Here is a 17519-nt window from a genome sequence, read left to right on the forward strand (position 1 = left end):
AAATCTCAGTGTTAATAGCCTCAGGCATAATATTTACTAAAATGGCATAGTTTAATTGATGTTTTAAGCACAGCTGACCATTCATTGTTGCAACAATTAACATGTGACAGGTAAAAAAATTTTAGCGTTCTCATTGCCTCACCCTGTATAATAAACAAAAGTTAAAATCGTTAACGAATTAATCCAATGAAAATTATACAAAAACACTGTAGTGTCAAAAGATGATGTGTATATTAAAGAAAACTCCTACAATCACTTGTCCTACACAGGTACACAAGCATGTATGGCAAGAAGCATGCTGTAGTTGAAGGCACCCAACTCCTAAATTTATTATATTATTTTTCCTTTTTGATTGCGTAGGTACCAAAATTGTTTCCTTCGTGCTTTGCTATTAATACACAATCGTCTGTTACTCATATTTGCAATTTGTATCACCCCGCTAACTTAATAAAAATAGTAATTTTCTGACAAAACTAATTTAAATTTCAATTTGTTTAAATTTCGTGAAAGGGATATACTTAAAGTAAAACACAACGCTACACGATAATAAACACATATTTTTGTAATAATTCGCTTTATATTTTTTAATCGGGATTACTTTCTTTAGCGGACGAATTTTACAGCTGATGACCCTGACTCCCCAGCTGCTTCTTTTTTGCACTGAGGAAGAAATACCCATAGTAAAATAAAGAGGCTCTCTTGATTTTTTTCAGCTAAAAACTTTTATTTTTTCAGTGCCAGTGAAAAATCAGCTTGAGTCTAGTACATTAGCCGTATGATTTAACTTTTTTAAATTTCTATTGGTTTCGCCCAAGAAAATAGTCCCGGGTGATAAAGGCTCGTACCTTAAATTTTCTACTCGTGTCGTTAACACTATTTACGCGAGTTGCGTACACTACTTTACCTACGACGGTGTTTTAATTACTAAAAATCACTACTCATAACTTCTAAGGGAGGTTATGTTTTTGTTTATAACCTCGCATTGCCACTGACAGTTATGCAACGAAACATTGTATGAAATACTAATTGCACCAATCAACAATTAAATTGGCCTGAACAGCTGATTAGTTGAATTTCGAATCATTACAATTTTGCTTCTCCTCTCTCAATCCTTGAACTTCATTGGTCCGTTACTCGTGTTGTTATGAGTAAAACTATGCTGTTATGAAAGTAAACAATCCTGTTATGAGATACTTTTCAATTCTAAGAACTGTGCTGAAACAGAGACTTTAAAACACGGTCGTAGGTAAAAGTATTTTCGTATCGTTATTCAGTTCTGTGTGTGTTCATCGTCGTATTCCCTTATGGACAGCCAATCAAATTGACATGCAAATAGCAATCTGAAATTGAGTTTATTATTGTGTTGGCGGAGTAATACCTAATGCATATAGACAACGCTATCAATTGTTCGTACGTATTAGCAAAACTTGTTGGCAGCCATTTTTTAGCTGATAAACAAAGGTAAAAATGAGAAGAATTTAAGTTTTGTGAGTTGAATAGCGTAAAAAAAGTATATTATAATGATAAAATATATTTAATCACGCAGGCCGAAAACGTGTTAAACTATAGCTCGTATGGATTTGAGTCACTTTACACATACAGGATTATAAATTATTAGTAAGCAATTTTTCTGTTTGTTTCAATCGCAAAATCAAGAAACTAATTAATTTACTATTTCAACAGCTGACAACAAATTTACCATACAATGAATGAATTCGTCGGCAAGTATAATGATTTGGATATAAATGTGATGCAATTATTATTGACTTATTCGATTTTTCATTGCATACGCAAACCATTGACGTATGCATTCTGAACTCAATTTGCACGAGTTGAAACTCACACATTCACTCGGATAAAAAATAGGGTCAACGGACTGGCCCTAATCCGCATATAGAAGTTAGGTTATGTTAGGTTAGATTATATAAATATGGCCCCTGAATTTACGGCCAGTGGCCGGGACCCCTATACTCAAAAAATAGAACCTTTTTATGTTGTAGATCATTTCAGTAACTAAACCAGAAGAACGTCAACCATAGTACAAAGTAATTCTCGTTTGATTGTGTGAGACCTAAGTGTCAGGTGTCAAAGTACAGTACATTTCCATCAAACGGCAACCCTAGCCTTGTTTCTACACATCAGTTGCGACGTTGCATGCGCTACTCACTACTCACGACGTTTTGTTTCATCTCAGAGTTATATAACTACATCACGACCAGGACGACCCAGTACACCAGCCACAGTGGTAAACCCCAGTAGACAACAAAAATCTCACAATTCGTCGTAAAACCTAGACCCATCCCATACTCCAGAAAATCGTACCCACTCTCTCAATATACAGCACCCGGTTCATACACACTAGATAAATCATTCAAGACACATTTTACAAACTTGATAACAGATTCTCACGATTATTTCAGACCATCTCTCTACTCTACTCTCTTATAACAGATTCTCACGATTATTTCAGTCCATCTCTCTACTCTACTCTCTTATAACAGACTCTCACGATTATTTCAGACCATCTCTCTACTCTACTCTCTTATAACAGATTCTCACGATTATTTCAGTCCATCTCTCTACTCTACTCTCTTATAACAGATTCTCACGATTATTTCAGTCCATCTCTCCAACTGCACTTCTTCCCCATTTGATTCCATACTTGGTATAATACTAATATTAAACTGGTTTTCAACTATCGTGATTCTAACAAATGAAACATTACACCGTAAATATCCTTAAGCTCTCATGGGAACAAGCAAACTTAGGAATCTGTCATTTACTAAACTAATGTATGGAAACCAAACATTGTTGAAATGATTTGTATCATATCTTAAAGATTATACTAAACTAGTTGAATTTTGATCAGATTTGATACTGGTATGTTTAGTTTATGCGCAGAGAATTTATTTCAACGACTGACGTTTCAAATAGAACATACTTGAAGTTGAAATTGCAGCGAATTTTATAAAACAATTAAACAAAGTAAAAACGTTTCAAGTAGGCGTTGAAGCGTATTGGATTTGTAGAGGGGGGAGGGGGGGGGCAAAACAAGCAAACTCACCGCCCAATTACATCAAGTAATTAAGGTTTGTGGAGCCACAGCTGATCGCAATTAGTAATTAAACTATCGTTATAGAGGATGAATCTGAATATGTTGGATGTTTATGTCATCCTCTTGTGTCAGCACTTATGGTGAGATTGTGGCTTTCCCTTGAGTTTGTACTTTACTATTCATTACCTAATAAAAAAATGTGCTATCCCTACAACAATAGACGGTTGTGATTAATTAAATGATACCGAGCAATACTAAGCAAGTGGGGATGGACTAAACTAAACGAGCTTATTCTTGTCTATATTTATTAAAGATATTAAGAGTTTTCATCAATGGTAGCCATATTGGATTTTAGTCCTATAAGAGTAATGTTAAGTTAAATTTTACAGAAGATACCACCATTATTTGAATCAGCATGCCGGTGTTATTTATAAAAATATAGTTTTGAAAATTTATAATTAGGTTTAAAACATAGAGTATTAAGGAATAAGGAAATTATATTTCAAATATTTGTTTTCTTAATAAATTATTTAATTAAAGGCTTAATTAATTATAATTAGCTTATTAAGTGGAGGGAAACTGGCAAAACTAAAATCTTGACTCCCTAGAGGACCACTTGACCTTAATTTTAACACATCAATCATTATTTTATTACAACAGGTTTTTTAGAAATTTGGTTACAAAGTTAACATTGCTCTCTCTGGGACTACAATCCAATATGGCTACCACTGATGAAGACTCTCAAGTCATGGTCAAATTTGGGATAGCAACACTAGCTATACATCATATGATATCAAGTCATCTCTTAAGTTACGCAAACTTCGTACAGTCCCAACTTTCGCCTGGTTAGAACAACTCATGCGCGTTACAATCAACGTCATCTGCTTTAAACACGCAATGAACCTGATGGTCGTTATGCGCAACACGAGTTAAGTGATGAATCATGTGACTTTTATACTTGGAGATGGGGTTCGTCCAAAAATCCTAGTCATACTAGGCATGGTAGATGGAATTGTACAAATATTGATAATTAATACCACAGGATGTGTAGGAAGATACACTAAATAACACAAGAAGTTGATACAAAGGACCAGCACTTCATGAAAATCTTACATCCAAATTAAATGCCACACGACAAATATAGTTAAAATTAGTTCAATAGCCTTTTACTATATAAAAACCCCTTTTCTGAGTTTGACTAATATTGTTGTTTACTACCTTCATTCATTTGTTGCTATATAGAATATATTAAAAATCTTTGCTGCCAACTTTCAACACAAATCTAATTTAGGTCAAAGATTGGTTGCATAAACATCTCTTGTATATGTATTATTTTCAATCAGAGCATTAAATCAGTCAATTGCATTGCAGTCACCTCTTGGCCAAATCTGGCGAAATAAAATTTAAACACACTTTATTTTAGATAACTTACAGATGTTGCCATCCAGAATTTGAGCGCTAGTTGTGTGTAAGTAACCGGTAATGCTTTATTACTAGGATTTCCTGTTTCTTCAGTGAGGATCGTCTATTAGAAACCTAATTGAGGACAGCTGCGCACAATTTTACCCATCAAAAAGTCATATTAAACCTTTGATAAATAGTCAATAGAATGGTTATACGGGAACTCTCAACGTTTAGAGGTACATGCAGACTCGCACGTACACTTCTACACCGCTGAGCCGGTTCCCAACATAGCTACGCCAACCTCACTTCTGCTTTCAACATTGACATACGTAACATTTTTTGCTCACGACTAAGCTTCTGTTTTACCTATATCTTTCAATACAGACTCATAAAGGTAAATCTAGTAAACAGTCTGAACAATAAAAGAAAACAGAATTCGATTACGCTTTGCACTAGATTCAATTGTTGAACGCAGGAAACGTTTAAGTTAAGAACACACGAACAACACACATTTAGAACACACGTTTAGTTGTAGAACACACGAAATGAAACAATAGAAATTATAACACATTTTCAGCTAATGTATCCAATTTAAATTTTCAACGATCAATAAAATCTTGTGGGCCCCTTGAGCAGCCTTTCGTCGCAAAAGATTAAACAAGGTTTGAAAATTGACAAATGTTATCTACTGGTTGAAAGTTGAAACAATAACTTAGCACAATACCGCCACAAACAAATCGATAAAAAACTATCGAAGACCCCACAGTAAATACCTTTAGAGCACTACTGCAAGCTTCCTTTTCTAAACATGATTGTATTAAATGTATTGTACTTTATTTCAATCTCACTAAGTGGTTCGAACTGTAGCTAACGCCTTTGGACGGTTTAAATGGTACAAGTTGATTAATATAAACCTATAGCTGTAAAATATTTACATGTATTCCTTGTAAATGTATTTTGTTCGGATAAAGGTTTCACAGGACTTAAGGATAATTTATAAGTAGTGAAAAATAACACATTTCAAAACCTACAATAAAATCAAAGTGGCTGCTAAGAGTCTCAAAACTTACATCACCTCATTCTCCCTTGTCTATAGGATCATAAACCAGAGTAGCATACCTGAAAACAACAATACAAATGAATATTGCTTATAATGTACAACCGAAGAAACTTTACCTCTAAATTTACACAAAGGTAGTGATTATTTTTGTACATTTTAATACCCAAAACAATTCAACTAACTTAATCGAGATAATTAGGAAAGAAAAAAAAACACATTATATTCCATCGTGTATATGCAGACTGGAGTAAAATTACCAACTCCAGATCTTGGCCAACAAAATGACAGAAAATAACAAATTATGAATTGGTTAGATGGAAATATATTTTACAGAGTATATCATTTAGCTCAAGGCAGCTTTGCTAAACCCTAGCCCAAACGTGAGGAGCCCTGGGCTGATGAAATTGAGAAACCGTAATTGCATTCAATGGTTCTTAAACATTAAACGGAGGATAATGACTATATCCACAACATAACAGTTCTGGTTCAATAAGAATGGATTGGAATCAATCACAAGTGCTATTGCAAAATGCGGCTACCTTGAGGTAGTCTACTTTCCACAGAGTAATCTTCCAAAAGCAAGAGTCATGAACGACTTTCAATCAGCTTGCGTTCTCCGGGATGTTACAGGGAAATTGAATTGTAGTTTCCTTCAAGTTATATACATCAGTTTCAAATCACCTTTATTATCCCTTATCACCTTAATTACCCTTGTAATACTGTTACAACCACATACCTCTTCATTCTTCACGCTACACTTGTACAAAATCACCACAGCTTTACCATATACTTCCGACCACCCTTTAACCATAATCTGTCATAACCTTTAAATCCATTACACCTTAATCTACTCTTTAGACTGCGAAGTCATACAATCTACGTTCGAATCATATCTGCTCAGGATTCCCAATATCTATAACCAACTATTTTACGCAGTGAAAAGTAACTCACTTAAAACTTTGTTGTGTATCGACGTATCTTTAGTTTGTGGTATCCACCAATAACTATGCCAGGACAATGATTCAATCAGCGAAGTAATTGGCTATTATCATAGAGCTTAGTGATTAGGTATTGTCGAAGAGATAATTGGACCACCAAGTGCTATATAATTGGGTTGGTTACTAAATGTAGCCTCGGTCCCAGTACATCCCATGTTTTTAAACTAAGGTTCAATGACATAAAGTTAGTGAAGAAAATGGGCTTTAATTACCAGTGCACTCATAATGTCATTCACAAAAACCTAAACGACTACCTGGGCTTGATAAAATGTGTAAAAGTTTTAATTTTTTGGCAAGACAAAACCTGACCCTACCTGACCTATACAACCTAACATTCATTACCTAACCTTACCTAAACCCAGCCTTATACTATCTTAGCTAACACAACCAGAGCAGTTAACAAACAAACTACCACATAAATACTCCATTGTAAAAGAAATGGAAACTAAAAACTTATACAAAACTTGTGACATTCAATCTGCGTGAACTACAAAATTATAAATTCTAGTAATAAAGTTTATTAGATTTGGTATAGACTTTGTTGGTCGACGTTTAAATATTGTAAATTATAAACAGATATTATTTTTTAGTGACATGAAATACAATTAAAGTAAAAATAATATTTATTTTTAATTTGGTCACGCCATAAAACTTTCAAAACTTAAAAAGGAGGTAGATTACTTAATTTGAATAAAATCAAACGTGTATTTACATTGTTAGAATTTGTTCATGCAATACATATTGTGGTACATTTTAGAAGTACAGTGACAAAGTGAAGTTTAGTTGATAGTACAGTAAGATTACTTGGTCACTGGAGACACGGATAATACTTAAAGTAGATCAAAATGTCGCACAGGAAGCAAACTTTATCAGGAAAACTGGTTCGCTTTCTATGCTAAGCGAAGTGATGTAATGGTTCCGTCTGGTGTCAAAATTCATACTTCTGCGTCCAACCATATCATTCAATACCATTCGGACACGAGGCACGCCTGCCTTACTGGATAACCTAATTATAAAACAGTACCTGGGGCCAAACTATGGCTGCGTGTAGTTTATTGTGATTGTAAAAGCAATATAAAGGAAACTCACGTTTCATTTACAACTAATTCCGGCTTTCATTATTTCAGTTTTAGTGGAATTTAAATTTATTATGATATAAACTTTAACCAGGAAATCCACAACTCATTAATTATTTATCTTACAGTAGATGGTAAAAATCACTAGTTTATAATAGCCTAGGTACATGAACTTTGTTTTGAAATTTTGTTTAAATTAAAACAGCTGATTACTTTGGAGATTAAGCTTTGGTAGGAGAGAGCCTATTTTGTAATTTGCAAGTGTACCATGGATGACTTGTTGTTGGAACTAATTTACAGTTTTGTAACTAATTTACAAATATTTCCAAGCAATGTGCAAATAAAAAAACACTACTAATATATCTACAAAACTTGTGTAAACGAGATGAAATAAAATACTCTAGTACATTCATTATGGTATTAATTTGTAAAACTTTCTGGTACCAGTGGATATTTAACCGTTGTTATTAGGTAGTACATTGTTTTATATGGGAAATTCGTTAAACACACAATAAAAATCTACCAGCTGAGAAAATTGGTCAAAACGATTGAGCTATATTGTATTGTCTAAAATAAATATGAAAACATTTAAAATACAAGCGTTATAGCCGTTAATTTAGCCATTAAAAAGTTGGTTCTCGCAGGAATCATTGCGCGACCGCTCAGCATATAAGCAACGCGGCTCCGTAGCGCTAGTGGAGGACCGATGGCCCCAGGTGTCGAAAGCCTTCACTGGCTTAGCGAAAAGCCCTAGGCACAAAAAAATCCACAAAATTAGCTCCAAGCAAAAACTCACAAAAATAGCAGCATGAGTTGAATGAGCATTACACCTCGGGGTCAACATTTGTTCTCCAATTTTTTATTTTGTTTTGTAAATATGTTTTAAAGTGCAGTACTAAACTAGGCCAGTCCGTATCCCCCTCCACTCGGCGCTATAGTGCGTTTCCTAATAATTCGCAATATTGTATATAGTTTTTTATAGGTTTTAACCTATTATCGAACTTGTGTTCATGAGTACCCATAGCTCTTGTATTGTTTGTTATAAAGTTTGTAAAAGAATGTAAACCGTGAGTTGTATTTGGTTTTTGTTTCAAAATTGGAATATTGTGAAACCATTCATTTAGTTTCAATTGAGTAGTAATAACATTCATAAAAAACAAATTAAAATTATGTTTATGTAAAAGGTAACTGCCACAATTTTTTGTTTTTACATTTCGTAATCGTCAAAAACTGGAAATAGGTTTAAAGTGAAACGACCACTTTGATACTTTTGTCTTTTAATTTAAGAGCGTTAATTAGAGAATTACAATAAAGAATTAGGCTAATTTAAATATTGCCTACAGGTACCATACAATAACACTGCTGTGTTGGTTGTTTTCGGAACTATCTGTGCCAAAATTGAAATTTATACTTCTTTGTTTCGGAATTCTTACGTCTAATAAAACTTTGAAAATCGTTCAATCAAATAAAATTAAATATTTCACTACATTAGGTATACATAATGATTGCTGTGACCCTGTAAAATGACTAGTGGTATGCATGGAGTTTATATTTCTTGACTCTAAAGGTTAAAGTTGCGAATGTGTCGCATCAACAGAGATTATACATCCATCAGTCATAGCTATATAGCTATAGTAGTGAGCAATGAGTAATGAGCGTCATAGCTATATAGCTATAGTAGTGAGAAATGAGCAATCGCCACTGATGTATCTGTTGAGACAATGATTGATGAAGTTGCTGTATGATTACCTTTACCTAATGTAAATATTGATATGAGAAGTGGAAGTGGATTCTTCCGTGTTAATCAGTAATCATTCACTCACTGATTGCTTGTACATCATTGGACAATTAACCTTAATACTTTATAGGGTGTCAAAAGGTTTATGTATTTTAGATAAGAATAAGACGAGTTAGAACATATTCCTCGGGAAGGTATATTCTTTAACTAATGTTTGTTTCTATAACACTCCGATCAATACTGTAGCATCCTAAGGTATATTTTAGAGCAATTGTACAATTTTTTATTTTTGAATGAATACTCTGGTAAAAAACATTCGATATTCTCACTTCAAAGAAGTTCGGATCGTTTTCACGGTTCTAGTCTGGAACAATAGCTCACTTCTTCAGTGGAAACTTTTGAATCGACTGACTACTTTCTAAAGAAATGCATCTTAGAGCAATAGTATGGAAAAACCTCAGAGGAGAAAATATAAAACATTTTAAAGGTTTAAAGTTCCCAGGTACGAGTTCCTCTTTAAACAGGTTACCGATAAAAACTGTGTTTAAAGCTAAATAGGATTTTATTGGAGTGCATTTACCAGTCATAACTATGTAGCCTTTATTCAAATTGAGAGGTATGGACGCCTAACGCCAAAAACTCATTTTCAGATTACTTTATTTGCATTGTACCAGTAACAATTAACAGTTTGAAGTAAGTCACGAGTAATTTGTATTTTCCTGGAGAAGATCGAATTTAATGGAGTTTGCTGCATTATGTCGCCACCTACTTGAACCAATGATAAGTTGCGGAATGAAGAAATTAGACTCGTGACTCCCCGAGATGACCGAATATAAAACAAATCTTTGCTGGAAAATATAATTTAGGTATGCGTAACCAGTACTGGGGTTTACCAGTAATGAACAATTAAGCCCAGGACTCAACATGTACACATACAGAAATAGTTTTAAATAGTCATTTCGGCACCATTAACAAAAAGATCTGGACCAAAAATCCTTGATTAGTATACCATTTATTTTTTACACAAATTTTTCACATATTGAGTTTTAGTTTCACTGTACATGTTGTATCATACCTGACATGCTTGTTGTGAATAACCAAAACAAATCATTCAATCTGTAAATCAAAGTTTTACGAATAGAGTGCACACATCCAGTCAAAATGTTTGCAATACATCTACTATAACTATGATATTATCATAGTTATACAATTTATTTGCGCCCTGATCCTGGTTGGACTTAGGCGAACGTGGAAATATACTTAAATATTTTAACCACAACAACTAATTGATGATCAGCTGGCAAACTTCAATCGTCTTGATAGAAAGGTCACTTAAAGATGGTTGTTTCTTTGTATAAATTTTGTTTCCTTTTTTAGGAATACTAAGATTTATCTTAGAGAGTAGCGACGTTATCCCTAAACTAGCCATAGGACGGGATTCGAACCCTTGACCTCGAGGACCGAAGGCAACTCGCTAGAGTTACTTGGTAAACACGATTTGTATCAACAGTAAATATAGAATTTGTGGAAAATTTACACGACACAACTCTTTTGCGGAACATCTTGTCCGACAATGAGATAACGAGGATTAGGTGTAAGATTATCGGCCAGGTTGAAGGTTGGTAGTTACAACAGTTAAGTAACCTGCTTGACCTTGAGTCTTGGGATGGGAGATGGGTGATGCGCGGTACATGGGAAGGTAGAAAGTGGGGAGAGCTTTCACTAACACTAGCGCACCTCTGCACCGCGCCGTAGTACATTCGTGGTCCTTAGTGTGCGCGACTGCACATGCGCAGTCTGATCTGGATATACGATCAAGGTAACAATCTTATCTTAAATCTACATCTAAGACAAATTCAGTTTATAGAAGGTACGGACAGTGTGTAAATTTAATTCAGTGAATGATTTAATAGATTTTTCATGTGACAAAAATGTGTATACTGTCCATACATTTCAGAATTTTGCACACTTTATACATTACTGATACTTTACCATTTACACTATCTACAGCTAAGGCGGTAACAATTCATAACAGAAATGAATTATCAAAATATTCCTCAATAAAAAAGAGTTTAAACACGTATAAGCGCTGGTAAAATGTAAAGTTAAAGACACACTGTGAGTCAAAGTTTTTGAAATCTGTAAAACATCTACGTACATTAAAATCCATACATCAGCTGCATTGCATACTTCTATCATGAGGGTAGGGTGGACTCTAGGTACAGATACCAACCATGGCTTATTGTGCATGTCGTAATATGTGGGTCACAGACTAAATAAAGTGCTGTGAAGAATGTAATTAATCACAAGCAGGATTTAGAACATACATTTGTAATGTAATACGTAATAAGTTATAGATATTATAAGGCATTCGTGAAATGTATAAGGAAAAGCATATGTTTTCTTAAAAGATAACTTTAGTTTTCAATGATACCCAACCAGACTAAAAGAATGTCTTGAATATAATATGGACATTTTAATCGAGGAAAATTAATGATCCCGTAGTAAATAGCTAACTTACAGGGTGAAACAATTAATTGTTCCATAGCTGAAATTATAGACCAATTATTTTTCTCTTAAAAAACATGCAGTAATTTTGAATAAGGTCTTCTTATTAAACACAAAAACTGATCGGTAAATATTTATAAGGTACGTGATTGAAATAGTAAAATAGGCAGTATAAAACGCAACAATCTTGACCCGATTTGAATAGTCAAGTCTTTAAACACACCATGACAAGTGCAATAGAAACAATGGACTGTTCAATTTTTCCTAAATACTGTAACCCTAAAATAAAAAGTAATAATCTCCCTAAGAATTATATAAGAAACTTGTTAATCATCATAAACGTTAGTTCATGTTAATGAATTCATGTAATATAACAAGATATCAGTGACGAAATTCTGTTGTCTCTAATGACTAATTTAACCACTCACTGAATTTTGTTAGAATAATCAAACTTGGCTTTGGCGCTCTCCGATGATCCCGTGTAATAGTTCTCGGATGAGAAATTCTTTACAGGCCTTGCATCAGTCCTTAAACACTCCAGGCAGCAACAATAGTCAATTATCGTACGGTCGTAAAATATTCCCTACACAAAACTACAAACAGTACCGCCATCTCCATAAACGCAAGAGCGAATGACCACGGACTTGCTGGAAATGATGCATTGCAATTTTGTAGCGGTTAGGAATTTCCGAGGTTTCATAAATGAAAACCTTCAGCACTTGTACTTAAGCTTTACTTTTGATTGCTTTTCTCAAATAATTTGAGGGGACTTCATTTTCTTTAACGTGTTCCAACAAGTACAATTTCAATAAATACTTTATGTTTTTGTTGTAAGTTCCTTAACAATATTAATCGACTTAATATGGACTTAGACAAAGCTTTATTATGGAATCTCGACAGATTCAGATACATTTTTAAAACACGTATGCTGCAAGTTGATCAATGATGATCATAAATACGTCTGTTCAAATACAGTATGTTCAAAACATTAAACACCTGCCTAGGTCGTGAAATGTAGGTGATTTCAAACGATTTAGTCCCAAACTAAGAAACAAAAGCTATGATCAATACACATCAATACACATGTAATATAATAGATAAATATGTTTCAGAGAGGCAATGTCGGGTGATAGCAATTTGAGATCACATAAAAAAGACAATTCAGTTAATTATTTTAACTCGCTTTATATTATCTTACAGTGTGAAAAAATTTAATACTGGGTTAAGAAATCTTTTTTGAGCCATAATTTCAGAAGAAAAAGTGCTATTGGAATCTCTAAATCAACTGTTAAAAAATTCGTTTTGTATTATTTAATCGAAGTTAAATGTAGTCGCAGAAACCTAAGGGCTGTATTCCTAAGGGGATTCAAATATTAACATCCTAAAACAAAAGGGGTAAAGTGCAGCCCGAAGTTTTTAGAAGTTTCAGTAATAAAGATAAACTTGTGATCTGAACAATGGGTTATACTTTATATAATTTAGACTGGGTGTTATGGTCTACAGTAGCTTGGATATTTGCTTCTATGTGTTCTACATGGCGTGGTTTTATTAATTTGCTGTCCCCACACTTTACTGCATACCAGAGATGAGTGAGGACGTTATGAGAGAAAGAGAATGAGAGAGAGGGAGGGAGAGGGAGGAGAGAGAGAGAGAGAGAGAGAGAGAGAGAGAGAGAGAGAGAGAGAGAGAGAGAGAGAATGAGAGAGAGAGATGTGAGAGCCGAGAGATGTGTCAACCTCACCAACTTCCGCCATTGCAACTGTATCCGCCAACCCACGTTCACGAATACCACGTCACATGTGCCAAACTTGTTTGATCGAAAACCCTCCTTCCCAACACAAAATGCAAAACAAATTTGAAGGTAGAGAACCAACATCGGTAGTACTGCAATGGTGGGGTCTGATAGTAAATATATTCAGGGTGTTTACAAAACATTTGTCATTAATTTCCATGACTTTCCATGACCATTTACCATTGATTTCCATGACTCACGAACTTTACACGCAAATTATAATATAACATACACACGCAAATAATACTGCCTGGACATGTTATTTTGCAGAAAATACTGAAATATGTAATAATAGATAACAATGGAGTACAATAGGTACAACAATGAACTAAAACAAACCGAAAACTCATGAAATAATACAACTGTAATAAATTGAATTGTCGAACATTTGTGAAAAATCCTGAAAAATGCTACAACAGTCCGGGTTACGGCCGACTAGAGCATTGAATGGTCCCCTCAAATCTATCCATAATTTGAAATTTCTATGACTTTCCATGACTTCTTGCCTATTTCCCTGACTTTCAATGACCAAAAAATTTTTCCCATGACTTTCCAGAATGTGGACGCCCTGATATTGCTTGGACGATTAAATTGGTCCTTTAAACCAGATAAAGCTTGCTTCTGCCTAATGAGAACAATGTATTGGAGAGTATGTGTATTGAGAACCTATGTATGTATTCAATCAAACAAGTCACCATTACCTAATTCGAATACCCAAGAAACAGGATTTTGATAATGTCATTTTAAAACCTTTTTAAGAAGAGCGTTGAGACATTTTTCCCTAAAATCTAAAAAAAATCTATAGAAAACCCTAAATAGCAAAAGTATGAATAAGGGATAATGATTCTGGACTAACGTTACACTAAGTTCGTACTGAGTTGTAAATAAAGATTCCAGTTTAAGGCAAAATTCAAAAGTAACTTTAATCTACTTTCGTTGTGAAAAGGTTCCTTCAATCGAGAGTCTTTTGTCCTCAAGTTCTTTCACACTCCTTTTTAAATCACATCAAAATTATTTTCATTTTTAAAAATACGAAATATAAGAGTCAAGTTTTAACGTTTAACTGGAGTTTTAATGACTTCTCTAATATTTCTATTCACTGACATATTAGCAGCATTATCGGATCAATATTTCATAAAAAAAAGATAAAAGAACTATTACATTTGTCACACTATAGACCATAAGAAGAATATGAACTTAAAGTTAAACAAATATCTTACCCTGACCCTCGTCACTTTAATTTAAGGTTTTAAATGTAATAAACATCATTAAACATACTTTATACCAAACGTCCTTCCCTTTAAGTTAAATTTAAAAATAGACTATGCAGCCGGAAAATACACTTACAGAAAAAATGACTACTGAACCAAGAAGTATACCTGAACGATCTATCGAAAACTACGACTTAAATAAGAATCAATAAAGAAATTAAATAGAATACTTTTAAGCTACCCTTGTACGTACAGTGGTGGTCTAGAATTTAATTTAAAGGGAGGCATGTCCCTACCTTTCAACACGTAGTCCTGCCTCAATTGTACTTTAAAACATGTCTTAGAATGACATAAAACAAGATTTACAAATTCAACAGGCGTTTAAACGTTAAAACAAATCAATTGTTTACATTATAATAGCGAAAGTTATATTTTAACTTTACCCTATTATATTAGGAGAAGGGTGTAAGTAGCAAAGTAATGTTTTGTTGACAGCTCGAACTGACTTTATTTAGAGTACAGCCTCAAGCATCTGATGGTTGGCGAGGTGAAGAATCCACAAAACAACAAGATTTACATTTATTTCGGACTAACCTTGACCAAGGATGTGCGGCCAATATGAGAGAGGGGAGGTCTCTACTATTACCCCTTGTTACGGTCAAAAATGTAAAAAATAAGGGTACATTTATCGTAACAGCCTACATTAAAATGCTTATAATACGTGTCACACAGATTACCTTTTCATGCGGACTTTCAGTTAGCTTTAGTACAACATAGCTAAACACAGCCGCACATTTAAATTGTTTAATTCCGTACATTAAGAATAGGAAATAGTTTAAGTAGAATGTTTTTACAAAATTATACAGTTAGAAATGATTATTTCCGCTCGATTTCTGCACTTAGAAATGCTCATTGTTGGTAATGTTGAATTTAAAGCCTTTTTTGGTTATGTTCACTAATCACTACAGTATTAAATTGTTTATTAAGTTATTTAATCGTTTGTGAAATGTTTAGATAAAAAGCTTTAGTAGACCCAACATACAGAACACGATGCGAACATGGTGACTGAGCTGAGAGCACGATATTGTTTGTAAGACAAGGTTTACTTTCTACAAACAAGAGTTAAGCTTTGAAGGTCGACTGATGCTAGGTGATTTGTCCGAACAAGCGTGTCCTGCGCGTTGTTTGAAGTGTTTGAACTTGTTGTTTAGTGTTTGGTGTTTAGTTGGTTGTGCTTGGTCCTCCTCCCACTAGGCTGATGTAACTTTTGACATTTTCACTCTTACACCTCTTGCATTACATCATTGACCAGGCCCCAATTTACTTGGACGCTTAGGGACATTCACTCACAGATGGTTTCTGGTTCCCAACATTATAAGACGCTTACAAGTTAGGCGGTCAAGATATTTGAGCTTTTTTGCTATTTAAGCTTCCCGTGGCGCTTGTATGAGCTTCTTTATGACACTCATGCTTACTGGACCTTTGAAGCAAGAGAGTCGGTACTGAACAACAAATGATAGTGAAGATAAAATAGATTGCCCTATTGACATATTACAATGAATGATTAGATGAAGACTGGTCTCAGTATGTAAATACCCCCGTTGCAGCATACCTTCAAACCACACTTATGTATAGTTGCATTAAAGATATTCCAATAAAATTAGCAATAACGCCCGTATACTTTATAACCTATTTGACTTCGAGTACTTAACCTTTCAATGTTTTGGAAAATTTGAAGATTAAAATTAGACAACACGAATTTTCCAAAATCTAACAAAATATTTATAAACAATAGGGTCTATAGCCGAAACTATCCTACAACTAAAATAAGCGTTATTGGTAAATTAAAACGTGGTTAAAAAACTCTTGCCTTCATTCGTCACAACCTAACCAAACCACAACCAAGCAATTTGCAAGGAAACCCTAACCATTCATTTTGTTACAGGGTGTTCTATCAGGCTGCAAACACAGTAAGTACAATCAACTACAGTTGCAGAAACTACTTAGTTTCCCCGGCCAACTAATTAATTTAGAGTAATTTAAATTGCTTTACATGCGCAATTCATATTTAATAACTAGGTAACGACATTCTTTGGTCGCTTCGGCCTACTTCTCTCGTTATATAACTGAAGCAGTGGAGTAGGTTGGTAGCGGAGACAGCACGGATATACTGCTTGGACCGGCTGTCACACCTTCACTTGAAAATACTGATATTCGATCAAACTGATTGTTTTCATAGTCATTCTAGCTACGTTCAAACATACATTATGAAAGTTATTAATAAACATAAATAATCGAGCAATTTAGTGTAGTCCGATTAACGGCTAGAACAAATTCACCATTTTACATTTACAATGAACCAGGTAATACAGGGTGTACCAATCCACGTATACGGTATTTAGCCTACAATGTTTTGGCACTGTGTTACATTGGGAAGAGGTAACGTGTGGGTAGACCTATCTTGTAGTAGCTATAGTTAGTACTCCCTATGTTTTACTAGAGTTATGGTGTTTGATGGCCTAGCACGCCATACATGGGTTTCAATTACTATCCAAATTTACAGGCTAATTTCTTAAAACACTAAGAAATATATAAACATTTCTAAGGTTCCTTGTGAGAATGGTTCAAGTATCTTTACATTCATTTCAATATATGAGTTAGTTCACACATAACTAGT

General features: G+C 34.1%; 1 protein-coding gene across 1 annotated transcript in view; it reads right to left on the reverse strand.

The window, feature by feature from the left end:
* LOC128997751 (flotillin-2) overlaps positions 1 to 17519 on the reverse strand; it is a 309529-nt gene that overhangs the window by 81526 nt on the left and 210484 nt on the right. The gene's annotated exons all lie outside the window — the stretch shown is intronic.

The sequence above is a fragment of the Macrosteles quadrilineatus genome, unplaced genomic scaffold, assembly GCF_028750875.1.
Source record: "Macrosteles quadrilineatus isolate MER2022 unplaced genomic scaffold, UCM_ALF_1.0 Scaffold_7__1_contigs__length_78375512, whole genome shotgun sequence".
Classification (NCBI taxonomy): Eukaryota; Metazoa; Arthropoda; class Insecta; order Hemiptera; family Cicadellidae; genus Macrosteles; species Macrosteles quadrilineatus.